Raw genomic sequence first — 17204 nt, forward strand, 5'->3', positions numbered from 1 at the left:
GAGTTTCCAGAGGAGGGCAACAAAAATGATCCAAGGTTTGGAAACACTGCCCTATGACAAGAGGCTGAGAGAATTGGGCATGTTCAGCGTTGAGAAGAGACATGATATCCCTCTATAAGCACTTCAAGGATTGCCACAAAGAGGGAGGTCAAGATCTCTTCTTGCTGATACCAGAATGTAGGACATGGAATAATCAACTCAAACTGCAACAACCCAGATTCAGATATCAGAGGAAAAGCTTCCTGTCAAAGCAATATGACAATGGAACCACTTGCCTAGAGAGGTTGTGGGCTCTCCCACACTAGAAATATTTTAAAAAGAAACTGGACAGCCCCCTGAGTGGAATGGCGTAAACTGGTGACCTGCAACAGCAGGGGGTTGGACCCAATGGCCTTCTAGGCCCCTTCAAACTCTTACCATTCTATGATACGATATTTAAACAGTGCAACAGTGAAATTGCTACCTTCTGAAATGGCTTACATAAACAATCTAATTCAGTTACGATGAAGGAGGTAATAGGAACACCATGTGAGCTCTATTGCCAGGATGCAAAAGGGCTTAAGAGAGGATTCTGCCTACAAGACTCAGCGATGTCGAACAGAGGCTGTGCGTGCGTGCGTTTGTTTGTGTTTGTGCCTGTGTATATATGTTTGTTGTCACAGTAACTGCACATCTCCTAATAATGGCCATTGCTTCATTTCCTTAGACACTCAAGTTGACATACTGAAATAGCATCATCATAAACTTGACCTCAGACCTTACCTTGTGTCAGCCAGGATCTCATTCAGTTACTGGAACCCAGGCTATTACAAGGTTACTTTAGTCTAAGTGCGTTTGAAAGCAGAGTGGCGGATGGGAAGAAAGACGGGCTACTTAACTCCATGCTTCGCTTGTGATTCATTTATGTGTGGGAAAGTCCTTATTTTCAGAAAGATCTCATCAATAAACAAGGCAAGCTGGCAGCAGTTTAAAAGGGTGACGTCAGCGGCCGACTGCTTTCGATCACATACTTGTTTGTTTTACATGTTCCCTTGAAAAAAAGGCAACTATTGCAGCAGTGACCAGTGTAGAAGCAAGGACACAATGCCACCCACATTCAGTAAGACATTACAAAAATGCTTGCAGTAGGTAACTTCTTCACTGAGAGCTACTAGCGTTTCTACTTTTGCTGGGCTTTTAAGGTCTTGCTGCTTGGCTTATCAAAGCAAAGATAATTTGCTTCTCATTTAGGCTAATGCACCCTGAAACATCTAATCCTCGTGAGCTTTGAAGAACTAATTGGTGTTTCTGTATAAACAGACTGGCCTTTCAGAATATAATTTTATTTGCCTCTCTAGGACATTTTTTAAGAAAGGCAAACATTGTGTCTACATTGAGAAGATTTACCCCCTCAAAGGAAAGAAACCAAAGAGTCCTTTAGATTGATTTATTTCAGCCTCACTGACATTCAAATCCTATTCAGGACCATTCCCTGGATGCCTCCACAAGCAATGCTGAAATAGGGGCTTGACTCCTCCTCCTCTTCCTCCACCCTCCCTCCCTCCCTCCCTTTTTTGCATTTCCTGTACCTGCAATCATTTGAAATTAAAACTTCCATTAGGTTGCATAAGTATTTAATTAAAATGCTTTTCTTCCACTTTCATATTAAAGGCAATCACAAGTGATGTGTTCCAGACTAGAATGCATTCTTCCACCCACCACGCCCCTAAAACCCCCCCCAAAACCTCCTGAGCAACCACAGGGTGAGTTTAGCTTTCTTCATTAGGTCATTGTCTAATTGCTGAGTCACATGACATGGCTGAATCAATTTTCTGTCTGTGCTGAAGTGCAGGTTAAAAAAATTATGCACAACCAATCTAATTGGCTCCTTAGTGGAGAAATCAGATTACTGCTTTGTCAACATGACAAGCGGAAATGTGCCTCGAATTTTACAGTACAGAAAGGGCTGGACCTTGATGTTTTGAACTGGAAATCCATCAAGTGATTTTTATTTATTTATTTATTTATTTATTTTTGAGATACCATTGATATGCTGTTTATTTCAGTTTACATTTTCTAATGATATTAATGATTCCTCAAATCACTTCTATGGTACTTTTACTGTGCACATCCTTTAGATACCTCCCACCAATTATTACAATTCTGCTTCTAATTAATAATCTCATTTTACAGACTGCAAAATCTGATCTGCTTCTGGACACTAAGAAGATTCTTAGGAGACTCCACTTAGGCCGGAGAGGAGAGATACACTGCTTCTAAGTTTGCGGAACCGTATCCTGTACTTGCTCAACACATGAGGGGATAGGAGAACAGACACCACAAGAAAATACAAACATGGCAGAAACATGGCAGACTCGTGCCAGGCATCCACAACTAAAGTACATCAGTCACAGACTCTGCTGGTGATGGTGCCCACATCACATACACACGCACGCACAAAGGAAAGCCGAGAGGCACTTGCACAACCAAGCACCCTTGAACCAGTCAGAAGGAAAGCTACATGGTCCTTTAGGTGGGGGTCCCTGCATGGCCAACCAGCCACTTTGAACCAACCCCTATAATAATGTTTTATGAGGTCGTAGTTCAATAAAGGTAAAGCATAGTCTGGGAACTTGTGGATTAAAAACAAAACAAAATCCCAGATATATTATGGGTTTGCAAAGCAGCTGCCCAGATGTCACCTCAGGGGGAAAAAAATTTCTAGAATATGTATTATAACTATGATGGAAGCAGTTACCGACTTTCTGCAGGATTCACTTTCCTGTTTTATTCTTGATCCTTTGAACAAATCATTATTATTGATGATATAATAATAATAATAATAATAATAATAATAATAATTTCCCTGTCCGACTTCAGTGCTGTCCAGTGGATGACTCTACCCATCTAATAAATCTATAAATGTAGAAAGGAAACACATGCAGTTTTTATATCCCCTACGTTCACACCCCCTTCTGGCTCATTTATGTCAACTACACTGCAAGAGTCGCCATTTAAGGGAAAATGTTCACGCTCCAGATTATTTCTCTGTACTTTGTTTCAGCACACACCCTTTCTCAGCAATGTGCAGTGTCATGCCAAAAAGAATGTGCGCGCACACAGACACACAGAGTTAAGTTTTAGGGATCAGTCCTATGCTTGCAGAAAGAAAGGGGCTTCTATTGCAGCAACGCACTTTCAATTTTTCCAGTTAATTCGATACATTCCAGAGAGTCATTTCCTGTCAAATTGCACAAGCAAATAAACAAATCCTCCAACTTCCGTCGATATGATAGGCAAGCATTATGCCATGATTTCAGTGTTTGCCTCCACTCCAAATAGATGCTTTCACAATGGGCACAGCTAATAAAGTACAAGATATGAAGTGGTGCCCTCCAGATGTTTTGAACTACAACTCGGAGGAATCCTGGCCATTCTCCATGCTAGCTGGGGTGGCTGGGCACTGAAATCCAAATCACCCGGAAAGCACCAAAATGGGGGAGGCCTTCTTGGGCCATAAGACTTCTATTGGCTTCTAAGATAACGGGAGAAACGGTTCAAAAACATCAGCTGGTCCACAACTGGGCAGCAAGATTGCTAACAGGACAGGCTGATAGGATCCTATTACGCCACTGGTTTCCAACAGCACTCGTTTCCAACTTCCAGCCCAATTCAAAGTTATTATATCAATCTACAAAGCCCGAAAGAACTAGTGCCAGTGTGGCACAGCAGGTGGAGTGCCAGCCTGGGACTCTGTAGACCAGGTTCTAGTCCCCACTCAGACATGCAGCTCCCTGACTTTGGGCCAGTCATTGACTCTCAGCCTAGCCTACCTAACAGGGTTGTAGTGAAGATAAAATACAGAGGAGGATGAGGTCCATTATGTAAGGTACCTTGGGTTCCTTGCAGAAAAAAATGGGATAAAAATATATTAATCCTTAATGAGGAAATAATTAGGTTGATCCCAGGTTCCTTAAAGGATTGCCTCCTTCCATATATAACTGTCTAGACTTCAGAAGACCTTCCCTGGAGGCAGGTAACTCCTACGGATGCTACTTCTTTCAGTGGTGGCATCCTAGTTATGTAATGCCCTCTTCAGAGGGGCCTGGCTGCCACCTACATTGAGGCCTTTTCAGCACCAAACAATGACCATTTTATTTCCCATGCCTATTTATTTATTTATTTATTTATTTATTTAAAACATTTCTATGCCGCCCCCATCGCAACAAAGCCTCGGGGCAGCTCACAAACCGCCCCTGCATTTTTAATCCCTCCATTTAAAAAAATGGAGTTAGTATGCTTTTAGATCTTTACCCTGCATCTGGCTTTTACTCTGGCTTTTCTTTAGTTTACATGTAAGGCTTCTATTTTCTAACATACGATGTTGTTATTTTTTATGGATTTAAGTTTTGTTTTTGTGCACTGCCTAGGGCTGGCAGAACTAAATAAATAAAATGACCAAATAAATAAATAAAAGGACTTAAAGTAAAAACATACTAGTAGAACAAGCAGTGTTGGTTGGGGCAAAGTACTGTCTGCACAAGCCATGGTGTGCAGTTGAGCTCTTGTGTATCATATTGGTCCTAATTTTTCAGCAAAAAAATCCCTTCCCCTACATCCAGCTCATCTCTGACATACTGAGGGGCAAATTGAGGAAAACACCTTCCATACAGCCCTAATTCTATGGCTCCAAGTATCAGGACTACTGTGCATTCCAGAAAAGGTGCTCTGCGCACATGCGCGCACATGTGTATGTTCCCCTGCCAGTTTTATGTCATGAAGCATGTTCTGAAACTTCTCAGAAATTTGTAAACAAAGGAAAATACTTTCTCTCTTCCTTTTGAAGGAAAATATATATGCAGGGGAAATGTTAACTATGGATTTTTTTTAAAGGTTGTGTTAACATGTTCAGATGGATCTTTGAACACGACAGCTATTTGAAATGTGAAATTATTTAATTGCATGAATCTCCCACCTTAACATTAAGGTCCCTGGAGAATTGTATACATATTTGTGTGATGCCTTTTTGCCTTAAAAGGAAAGGAAAGCAGGGAAAAATAGAATTTCCTGCACTATTCCATGGATATCCTGAATTAGCTAGAGAGTCCAAGAGCTGCCAACAATTTTCCTGGGTGTTCTTTCTGGAAGGGAGGAGCAAGTCTTGGTTCTGTTTGGGTGGGTGACTGGGACAAGATATCCTCTGGCCACTGACTGGGATCAGACTGGTCTTCACTTTACTGCTAGAGCTCTGGCTGGGATGGAAATGTTCACTTTGTTTCATAAAGACTTCATGGGCAATCTTCACTCCCTCTAAAGCTTTTGTAAATACAGTGTCCTTCTCTGCTCCATGTCACTCTTTAGTTATCTGCTGCATTATTCAAATTCTAAAAAAAGTATCTGAACAGCTATGGAAAAATTATAGTATTTTTAGTGTGCGCGTGCATACACACACACACACACAGATCTAAACTCTAAAAATATAATTTGTAAAACCTTCAGAGACATGCCTGCAAAACTGTGAAGTGCAGCAATGGAAATTTTTCCCCCATTTAATGCAGAAATAATATGCATTTTAGAGAAGCAGACCTGGAGTATCTGTATCAGGGGTTTTCAAACTTTTTGAACAGGGAGCCAGTTGAAAGGTGCCAGCGATGGGCGTGGGCCGCCAAGGCGTGCTGGCACAGGTGGGGGAGGCGCATGCGTGCACACGCGGCAAGGCAGGTGCGTGCGTGCACAGAGATCCTTTTCTCCAAGCAAGTCCAAAACGATGTCTTTGTGAGCAAGCATGCACACGAGGTGAATCTAAAACATCTATGGCAGGCCGGATAAATGGGCATGGTGGGCTGGATCCGGCCTGCGGACCCATGATCTATATCAACCACCCTCAAGTTCATATGCCCTTATTGTGGATGAAGCTACTAGCATAGAATCATAGAATAGTAAAGTTGGAAGGGGTCAGAAGGCCACTGGATCCAACCCCCTGCTCAGTGCAGGATGCCCAGTTCAACCATCCCTCTCGGATGGCTGTTCAGTTGCCTCTTGAACTGACCTGCTACAATGCCCGGCCAGCATGGGGTACTGTCCCTGCTGGCTGGTGATGATGGAACTGTAGTCTGAAGGACACTGGTTTGCAGGCAGTTCCCTTCTCCGTGCATAATCCAAACACAGAAAGGGACAAACTCTTAAAAGTTTTTGTGGCAATTCAGTAAATAAAGGAAGGCACAGCCTTGAATTTACAAGAGCTGAGCAGTACAGTCAAGAATAGGACATTTTAGAGGGCAGTCATTCATAGGGTTGCCAGAGAAGGAGAATTATGTAAGCCAACTTGAATTCCTCCAAAGGAAAAGGGCAGGATATAAATATAATAAATGAGTTAGAGGTGACTTGATGGCACCTAACATTAAAAAAAATTAGTAAACCACCCCTTACCACCTTTTCCAACATTTAAATTGGGATCTTTTTTGCCTGTGATCCTTATCACTGGTCCATATTTTTATTGGCTCCTTATTCTTTGTCCAGTTTACTAGGGAAGGGTGTAGCCACAAAACCCTTATGTTTTTAAAACAGATTTAGCCCACGTACAACATTTAAGTGCATTTGGAATTCATATGAAGTTGCTTTTGACTAGAATTTAGGCTCTGTTTATGTGGTTGATAAAATAAAAATCTACTCCTACAACCTTTCCATAATTGACTTTGTACTACCTTTCTATAACTTTGCTCTACTGTATACAAAAAATAGAGCTGATCATAACATGTTGGAAAATTGCAGAGGCAGAACAGTCTTCTTTGAGGTAAAGAAAAAGGTCAAACATTAGAAGACTTCATTTCATTGTGTATGCTAATAGCAAATTAGGTTTTAGGAAACCTCAAGGAAGAGGCTTTTACCAGGTAATGCCTTTTGTTTTTACCAGGTGATAGGTAATATTCCAAATGTGTGGTTAGGATAACCATGATCTTATAAGTGATTGGTACCAATCTAGAGAAATATTCTGTACAATCTCAGCCATGTCTATTTAAAAGTACATCCCACTGAATTCACTGGGGCTGTACTCTCATGTCCATTGTATAATTATTGCACATGAATCCCCTTAAGACTATCAAATAAGCCATGATGAAATTCAGTCCCATAGATTAACTGATAGCAGTTAAGCAATCATAGCAAAGTTTGAATCATGTATATGTTATTCAGCTGAAGAAAAAGCTTCTTCCAGGAGATGAGGCATTCTCTCTGTACAAGCAAATATGTTAGGAGCAAGGACAGGAATGAGAGAAACTGCTTCTCTGTGGGAAGGGGGAAGAACTGGAAGCAGCAGCTGGAACTAGACACAGTTCAGAACAGCATTAAGCTTTGAAGCAGCATCAAGGACACACAAAGCTGAGGGGATATGAAGCAGAGAGTCAGTGACCAAGTGGGAAATGGGGACTGCATAGAAGAGGGGGGTCAGCTGTCAGGATCACAGGTGAGAAGCGTCTGTTTTCCTTCTTTGGAAAGCAGAATAGGAAATGGATGGGAAGGAGGAAGATGTCAAGTGATTCAGCTCCTTAAGCATTTTGAAGGCAGCCCTGAGGGAGAGGAATCCACACAGTTAGTTACCAGTTATTGGCAGCCTCCTTCTGCCCAACACAGTGTGCTTTACTGCCTAAAATGGGGAGGCAGGCATTTGTCAGCAGGTGCGAACAGTTGCCGAGGGAGGGAGGGAAACTGGTACAGTTCCTCTCTGAGCTTTTGGAATGTGGCTTCATTCGGGGAACTGCTGCCCTGGCAGCTGTGGGGGCTCTTGGTTAAACAGCCCTCTCTTATGCTGACTGATGAGGATGCAGAAAGCCAGGATAGCACCTGCCCCTTTCATTTTTGCAGGATTTGCCTTGAGATGGAATTGTTTATTTGTTACAATTATATTCCACCTTTTCTTCCCTGGAGCCCAAGGCAGCTTACATGGTCCTCTTCTCTTCAGTTTATCCTCACAACAACCCTGTAAGGTAGGTTTGGTTAAGAACCAATGACTAGCCCAAAGACACACAGTGAGCTTCATGGCCAAGTGGGGACTAGAGCTGCAGTCTCCCCAGCCCAACACACATATGCTACAGTACACTGGCTGTGATTTTGGCATCCTTGCCATGGCTGGCTTCCTCTGAGTGGCTTGAGGTAAATTATCAAGAGAAAGCAAATTGAGATCCTAGTTACTGAAGACTGGGCTGTAGAGGCAGGAGGATGAAGTGGGAATAAGGTGGGAGGGTGGTAAGCTGCTTTAACATTATTTTGAAAGGTGGGGTATAAATCTTTCAGATCATAAAATAATACAATAGGCAAGAGTTCTGAATTAATCATAGCCATAAAAACTGTAGTGGGGATGGAAATCATTCTTTTTAATGCTGATCTTTTTTTAAAAAATACTATTTTCTGCCATTAGGAAAAACAACAAACAGAGACTGGGTTAGGCTAGAACAACCAGGTGTCTTCCAGATGTTTGGACTACAGCTCCCAGCATTCCTAACTATTGGCCACACTGACTGGAACTGATAAGAGTAGAAGTTCAAAACACCTGGAGGGCCCTATGTTTGGAAAAGCTTTCCTCGAAGCTTGACGTGAAGGAAATTTTCTGTTTATTTACTTAAGGAGAACCCCATAGAAGATCCTAATAACGGATCTCTCATGCCACATCTAATTTTTCCCTTAGCGAGTGGACAGAAGCAATGGAGACACAAAGGTGACAAAGGCTGAGCATGAGCAAATGAAGTGGTTCATATTTTTGTTCTGTGTCACTCATGCTAATCCTGTGCGCAAAGAACTAGCAGCAATTGGCATACCGAAAGGCAGGGCAGCATTGTTACAGTCTGCAAGCAAGACGCTCACAAACATAAGTGGACCCCACACAGAAACCATTTTTTTAGAATCACCCTGAGAAATGCCATAGAAAGATAACTATGACAACAGTGACTAATAATAACAATAACAGTGCTTCATCTTCCCAGCGAAGTGGTGGAATTGTGGTCAACCCTTTTCCCTGCCAAACAGCACAGGCAGCTGTCTATTGCCAGGAAAGCTTGTAGGATCATGCTGTTTGTTGGTTAGCCTCCTATTCTGGGAAGAACTGCTGTTCTGGGGACTTCCACAAAGTCATCAGAATATGTAGCAAAGGAGGGATGAAAGAAATGGAAGACAGATGTGTTTAGGGCAGCACTATCTTTTCATGAATTGGAAATCTTCATGGTGGACCCAGTTAATGCCAAATAATATTTTTAAGCCCAGAAGACAAGATAATGCCTTTTTGTACAGTCATAGCACTTCCCAAGGGCCCCTTTAACTTGTTTCAAACCTCTAAAAACCAGCCAAAGCTATTAATGATCCCTCTGAGCCTGGCTGCTGAACAGCCTATGTTACATATTTCACAGATTCAATAGGAAAACCTTAGAGTTACTTTATAGACACCTGTTCAGATGGATGATTTTAGCCTACTTGGGCATTTTAGAATGGAAAGAAAAAAGTACAGGGATTATTATGAAGTTAACTTCTTTATTACTGATCAAGTCCTCTTGGAAAATTCTTGAGTTTCCTAATTTAAAAAAAAAATTGGTAAAGCAGGTACCTAAAAAATATGAAACCATCAACAATCTAACGAAGTTTAAGCTATCAGCAATAGGAAGAAGAAACAAAGTAAGTTAGCTGTATCACAAATTGGAAAGATTAACTCCACAAATCATATTTTCTTGGTATTTCCATTAAATTCTTGGGGTTGTTTTTAATGATTCCAGGAAACTGATGGAATAAATTAATTTTAGCATCCAAACTGCTCAAGAACAACCCAAACTTTCCTCTGTTTTCTTTGGAGCTTTTTAGTTGTATGAGGATAAGATGTCACTAGTTTATTTTTGTGGGTCTTCTATTAAAATCTCATTAGTAGTTAATGAGATTGCCACCATAATCATTCACTGTTGATTTCACTAGCCAATACTGGTTGATTCCCATGTATATGGAGAATACTTGACTATTCCACTAGAAGCATGCAAATTTTGACCTTGCATTGGAGAATGATGGTTGATAGATTTTAATGGTAGATTAAGATGAAAATGAAGGGTGTCTGTCATCATCCCCAAGAGGAACAGGGAGGACTAGTTGCCCGACAAAGAGAGTCGGTGGACTGTGTGTTGCTGAACAGCTTAAGGAATAATGCTATAGCTGACATTGGATTTTAATTTCTAAGAGCAACATACTGGAAGTGGTACTCTATTTTGTTCTTAGTGTTTCATCTATCATCAATGTATTTCATTATTGTTTTGTTATGTCCATTGTTTTGCTACTAGATAGCATAACCAATTGAAAAAGAACAGGTATTTGCAGAAATACTCAAGTTGCATTATCCAGAGCACATGTACTGGGGCATACACATCAATATCCATGCAGCCATATGTATGTCCCTCTATGTTCAGTAGGGCTTAGCCCAAAGAATCCAACCATAATAGGGCACAATCCTGCTCGAATGTAATTCATATTGGTTGTCTTTATTATCAAAATCTGAGGTAGCAAATTTATTTAAATGCTTAACCAAATCAACACGCTCTCATCTTCCTAGGACTGCCACTGAGCAAACTTACTGAGTGGGAACAAGACACAAGATTCAGCTACTGCATTCCTGCAATACCAGAAATCTTTTTAACAGAAAGTATTTTAGGTAAATGTCAAACAACAATTTTTTATCAGATCTTGCATACTTCTTCTAACTATGAGTTACCATTGCTTTTATTTGTAGAAGCTGTTGTTAACTAGTTTTAGAAAGATAGATTGTACACAAGATTACATGCCTATGTTATCAAATCCATCGGTTTTAAACTGCAATGCAAAACATTATTGCTTGTGTATATATTAGGTTTACAAACTATCATCAAGTTTCCAGGCAGTTGAAAATACAAGATTAAAGTACAAAATCCAATATGACAAATTATTCAAAATCATGTAAAATAAATATATATTTGCAATACATTGTCAGTTGTTTGACTATCAATGAGAATTATTTCTAGGTTTCTTTTTTAGAATATTTCTGTCAAACATGGGGGAAAAAGTTCAAGTGTCTGCTCTCTGTAAAGATGTATTTATGCTTAAAGAAAAACAAATTCAGTCATTGCTATGTCCAAAAATATCCTGTTTATGAGTGCCTAGAGAACAGACTTGTGGAGTTCTTCACATGAAGTAAACATTCAAACTGTGATTTAATAGGATAGATATTTGTGATACCATGTGAGGCAATTGTCAAAAGGGCAGAACAAAATGTATCAGGTGTGCAAAAGTACTTAGAGACATGCAAAAATAGACCTGTGAAATGCAAAGCAACAGGCAAGACTCACACAACTAATTCAAAATATGACAGTAAATCTATTCCCACTTGCTTACCATATAATAGTTATTACAAAGCTGTATCACTGTTATGAAGTTAGTCCTAGTCGGTCTTGAAAGGAAAAAAGGAAATCAAATTCAACAGTACAACCCTAGGCGTGTTTACTCAGAAGCAAGTCCCACTGAGTTCAGTGGGATTTACTCCCAGGTAAGGCTCTCAATGTTACTGTGTTTTCTGACAGGCAAGACTCTTTGCAGTCCCCAGCATTTCATGTTCTATCTGCTGTCATGCTTCCAGTTATGTTTTGGAGCACTGCTGTTAATTAGTCTTGCTAGTTCAAGACACAGCTTGGAGAAAGTGCGCTGATAAAAGCAAAAGCAAATCCTTCTCTCTCCTCTTTTTTCAAGTGCATCTCTTCTCAACTATCCAAAGAAAAGGCAAACAAGAAAAGAGAAAGACAATCTTACACAGAAAAAAGTCATTGGAGAAGCCAATTCAATCTTACCTGCCAGCTGTAAAAAAGGAGCTAGGTGTGCAACTTCACAGAGATTCTGTGATCTTAGAAGACCAGAAATTTAGCTTGCATGACCAAGACTGAGCATATCCACCAGGCCCAGAAGAACACACAGACAGAAGCTTTTCTCTCTTTCTTTCTAGATCTACCAGTGATTGAAGTAATGCAGGAAACAGGGAACAGAACAGCAGAAGAGGAACGTAGTTCCTGTGCAGAGATATACCAGTCAGAAGAAATAGGAGGTACAAACAGTCCTCGTTGTTTTGCCCCCACCCACAACTGTTGCTCTGTGGTGCTAAGCTGTGGCAGTGAAGTTCTGCGATTGTGTTTCCTCTCTCCTGGTCTCCTTGCATGCTGCTAAGAGCAATGACTTTGTGGAGCTGAGCTCGCTCGTGCTATATTTAACCAGTGTTCTCAGCAAGTCAAGCCTGTCAACAGCTGAGAAGTTTGGAGCAGGCTCTGTGGAGTTCCTCAACGGCTGAGTTATCAGTGGATATAGAACTGCACTCTGTGGCCACCTCAGCATATGCAAAGGAACCTCTTGTGGTTATTGAAACAGAATTTCCCAAGAGTGTAAACATCAAACCTATTCGCTGTATGCGTGTCCGTTTGTATAGAAAAGACAGGGCAGGCAACCATAGCGGTTTCAGCAAGTCTTTTTACTGCAAGATTTGAAAAATCAGTCATGCAAATATTTTTAATTTAAAGGCCTATAGCATTTTTTAGAAAACGTGGACATATAAAGGGTATTTAAAGCAGTTGCCTCTTTTCTGAAACAAGCTACATAATGTTGCACATGAAATGTTCACAGGGTGCACCTTTGGCACTGTAGCATCCTGTCCACAAATTCAGCTACCATGGGAGACAAATTCATGTATCAGCTTTGGTCTCGGATTTGTTTTCGAATTCAATGGGTGCAATGCAGGTCGCAGTCAGTTTGAGGATAAACCACAAGTTTGATGGGAGTTCTTGACATGCCTTCCCTTCCTGCCTGGATTAGTGATCATATAAACAATAACAGATTTATTTTCTCTGGTGGGTTCAGTTCACATTCACATGGAGAGGGATGATCATTCAGTGGATGACCCAAAATAATCACCACAGGGAATTGCTGCTCTGGAATTATTTATGCACATTCCTAGAAAGAGGTTCCTTCAGGCTAATCTTGAGATAAAAATGTCTGAATCTTGACTGTGTAAATGAGCCTGAACAGAAATAACATTAAAAAGGGTGATTATCATGAGTCTGCTCTTCTGAGGGTTTTGGGGTGTATCTTTTTACCTATAAAGACCTACCTATGGTGGTCTGACTAAAAGCTCCATGATATTGCACACATGGCCACCAGACCAATAACTGGCTATTATCTCCTTATGTAGAAGTAATTCCCACCACCTGGTCAGAAGAACCACTCTGTAACAACATCTCAGACTTGTCTTGAATAAACTGTTGCAGTCAAACACTGGTTTAGCACATCTACAGCCTCATCTGCTAAAGATGAAAAGGAAAACTCGAGCTGCATGTCATCAGTGTACACACCAAAACTCTGGATGATCACACTCAGCATATCATGTAGATGCTGAATAGCGTGGGAGGAACAACATACTCTACAGTCCTAGGAACTGAGTAATATTGTCCAAGCACTACCTTATGGAGTTGGCCATCCAAGTGGAATCACTGCAATGCAGTAGCCCCTGCTCCCAAGTCAGCTCCGTAAAGATAGCATGATCAATGGTTTGGAAAGCTGCTGAGAGTACCAATATGCTCCCATTCGCTCTATCACTCTGACAGCATATGTCATCACAGAGGGCAACCGACGTTTTTTCCATGCCACAAAACCAGGCCTGAACCCTAACTGAAACACACTCAGATAATCAGTCTCATCCAAGAGTGCCTTGAGTTGGTTGGTCATCACCCACTCAAGAAAGTTGCCTGGGAAAGGTTTTTGCCACTGGTTTAAAATTATTAAGATTTTCTAGATCCAAAGGGGTTTTCTTCAGGAGAGGCCTCACCACCACCTATTTCAGGTGACATGGGTCTAGTCCTCCTGTAAGGATGCATTAATTACCTCTCTGGTCCAGCTATCTGTTCCCTCCCTGATAGTTTTATTAGCCAAGAGAGGTGATGTTCCAGTGCCAATGTGGTTGCACAAACCTTCCCAAGTATATTGCTGACATCCTTGAGCTGGAACTATTCCAGGAAAACTTGACGAGGCTGTGTTCTGGATATCTTGCCTGATTCAAGTGAAATAACATTGGATCTAAGCCCTGCTGGGTGCAAGAGGTTTTATCTTGGCGGTGCCGAGCAAATATTTTGCAGAAGGCCCAAATAGCTCTGAGATGTTCATGTGGGCAGGATGTGGCCCTGAACAATCTCAAAGCACTCTGCTGGATGGCAGAGAAAGCGCTAAGAAGGGGCAGTGAAATAATGTTTGTTTGCTGCTCTCACTGCCTCCAAGTATACTTGACTATATGCAAATACCAGGGTTCAATAGCATCCACTAGGAATTTTCCTTCATATGCACTCAAGTCATTTCCTGTTTTACTTCATCACTCTCAGCTCTGGGGTTTATTATGGGGCTGTATGAATTCTGTCACAGGGGGTACTCAGAAGTGACTGTGTCAGCTGCCTGTGTCACCTCTGTATTCCAGACACTGAACCAGGATTTGACAGGACTGGCAACTTCCAGAACCCCCCCCCCCCCAATAGTCCTGTGAAACCATCTGGACCTTCAGCCTCTATGGGTGGACTTTCTCAATAGGTCCACCCTGTAGAGGGGAAAAATCACTGTTAGTCTAAATCTTAGCAGGCAGTGAACTGATCATGACAAATGGAATGATTCACAGTCCCTCACATTCAGATCACTATCCCCATGCCCAGCTGAAAAACACCAATCCAGAGTGTGTCCTGCTACATGTTTTGAGCCAATGACATGTTGGGACAGTCATATGGTTGTCATAGAAACCATTAAATTCTGAACTGCCGCAGATAGGGTGCCCTCAACAGAATGTTAATGTCCCCAAGACCAGCAGCCTGATGCACACACCCTGGACTCTGTGTCAGTCGGACAGGGAGCCCGGAGAAAGAGAATCCCTATAGATCATGGCTGCACCCCTCTCCAGCCCTCCAGTCTCCCTTGAGGCTGCACAAAGTACCCCAGTGAGCAGAGCTGGGGGAGACGAACCCCCTACCTATTCACTCTTCCAAGCCTCAATTGCACATGCCAGATTGGCTACCTCATCTACTATTAAGTTATGGATCATGGAGGCCTTATTAGTCACCAGTCTGACATTTGAAAGCAGCATCTGGTGGCCCAAAGGTAGGCTGTGAGGGCAACTGCCAAACACACAGTCATGAGGAGGGTGGGAACATGGCACAGTCGTTCATGGCCTGGGCTGCATTCCCCTCACCCGGCTAGCCCTCCACCCAACACCAGAACTTCCTCTACCTGCCACCACATTGACTCCTGCACAGGACCTCCCCGCTCCCATACCCTACGTACCTCCGGTGCACATACACAAGGGCTGTAGAGGAGGCGCAAGCCCCCCAATTCTAAAAGCAGACAACAGACAGACAGCTGGGAAGTTGGGGGGGGCTTGCCTCTGCATTCCCCCTTAAAAGGTGATCCTCTTTGGCATCATCCCACCCCACGGGTCATTGCTGCCCTGTTTCAGGCTGGCAGATATAGACCTGCTGGGCTTCCAGCCCAGGGGGAAGCTCTCTGTACTCAAGCAGGCAGGCCTCGGGGCGGGTGGGGGGTTCCCTCCTCTTGAGAGCCCTTGGAGCTCCTGGAACTTCTCTCAGGCAGAGCCGCCATCCAGCCAGCAACCATGTACACCAACAGAGGAAGAGGCTGACAAGTTGGTGAAGGAGCTGGTGGGAGAGGCTACATGAGTTGGGAAATGGTTGGGCAGGATGGAAAAGCCTGCAGTCTCTGTCTGTGGTAGCTGAGAGTTTCAGATCTTTAACTGAAGGTGCAATCCTACACATGTTCAGGCAGGAAAAAAAGACCTACACCTCCCAGCGTTCCCCAGCCTGCTATACATACATAGGATTGTGCCTTAAATATGCACACCCACAGACTGAATGGTTCTTTGCTTCTGAAATGAATATTGCCATGGTACCAGCTTCTACACTCTATCCAGAAACCTATTCTGTTTCTGGGATAAACCTATTCTACTCTGCCAGGCATCAGAATCCATTATCGCAGAAGCATTTTCTAATTTTCTTTTTAGGTGGCCCTTTTCTTTTCCCAGCTCAGCCTCGTTGAACTGTTATTAAATGTAAACACAAAACATTTCTAAAGATTGCCCTTGACCAGTAGAGTTTGTTGGTCTCTACCCTACACCAGTAGATAGCTTTCCTTAATAAGAAAGGCATGTAGCTTTCTGAAATTCACAACATAATCTCTAGATTATGGTCCTTCAGATCCTGGACTGAACTGATATTTCACCCATTCTTTCTCTCCTGCTGCGTCTGTGAAGAGATCATCCCTTCCACCTGTCAATGAAACAAAAGAACTGCCTCTTATAACATGTTACTCCAATTGGTCTGCTTGCTTTATCAACAGATAAGGTTAGTCTTGAATAAAACGCCAGCAGGGAGGTAAATAGCTTTCCTAAGTGAGGCGCTTATCATGTGCTTGTCATTCTCCAACTCAGGATTGTTTATGGGTTCCTTAGATGATGGTGTGATCTTGCAGTTTTTAATTTGCAGCTAAAGGATACTTGCAGGTTTTGTATTTAAGAACAGGAAAAATGTGGAATTTTATTGCAAAAGTGAAAGAAAAGGCTTTTTTTTTCTATTTGTGTATTTGGCTGTTCCACTTTACCACAGTGCCACCTAGAAGTTGGCTGAGTTTGCGTGTTAACAGAAGCCACTGTGATTTCTTAGCCTTGTTCATCTGCCGCACTGCCAGACCCAGTCATGGCAGTTCTGTGCAGTACCTTTAGTGAGAGAATCAATGGCTTGTTCTAAGGCTTCACCACAGCTTCTCTGGTTAGCTGGATCTGGGGTCTCCAACTTACCACTGTTGGTATGGATGCAGCACAGAGTCCCATGGAAAGAATGGCCATGGAAGAGGCTGCTCAGCCATCTGTTCTGTATTATCCTCAGCTCCCTAGCAACACACATCATCGCCTACTTTATTCCTATTAGCTAAGCAATGTGTCTGTGCATTTACTTTGGAAACAGGGAGAAAGCAGGTAAATATAAGGAAGAACCAGGGGGTAATTACAGCAAAGGTATTTTAACAACAACAGCAACACACGGCTTAGCTGCAGTGGTTAGAAAGCATAGCAGAAATGCAAGTACACTCAAGAAGAGAGAGAACCCACCTTAAAATATTAGCAGATCAATTAGAACAAAGATGCTGAGGCCCAC

At 42.1% G+C, this 17204-nt stretch overlaps 1 protein-coding gene across 5 annotated transcripts in view; it reads right to left on the reverse strand.

Moving 5' to 3' along the window:
- FILIP1 (filamin A interacting protein 1) overlaps positions 1-12233 on the reverse strand; it is a 107217-nt gene extending 94984 nt beyond the window's left edge. For 2 of the 5 annotated variants that reach the window (XM_044421617.1, XM_044421616.1), the window contains exon 1: positions 11817-12232. The gene's annotated coding sequence lies outside the window, so the exon portion shown is untranslated. Of the gene's footprint in view, positions 1-11816 lie in introns of all 5 variants that reach the window. The other 3 variants (XM_044421619.1, XM_044421620.1, XM_044421618.1) reach the window with 2 other exon arrangements.
- Between the last annotated feature and the right edge of the window lie 4971 nt (positions 12234-17204).

The sequence above is a fragment of the Varanus komodoensis genome, unplaced genomic scaffold (genome assembly GCF_004798865.1).
Source record: "Varanus komodoensis strain SLA01 unplaced genomic scaffold, ASM479886v1 scaffold12, whole genome shotgun sequence".
Taxonomy (NCBI): Eukaryota; Metazoa; Chordata; class Lepidosauria; order Squamata; family Varanidae; genus Varanus; species Varanus komodoensis.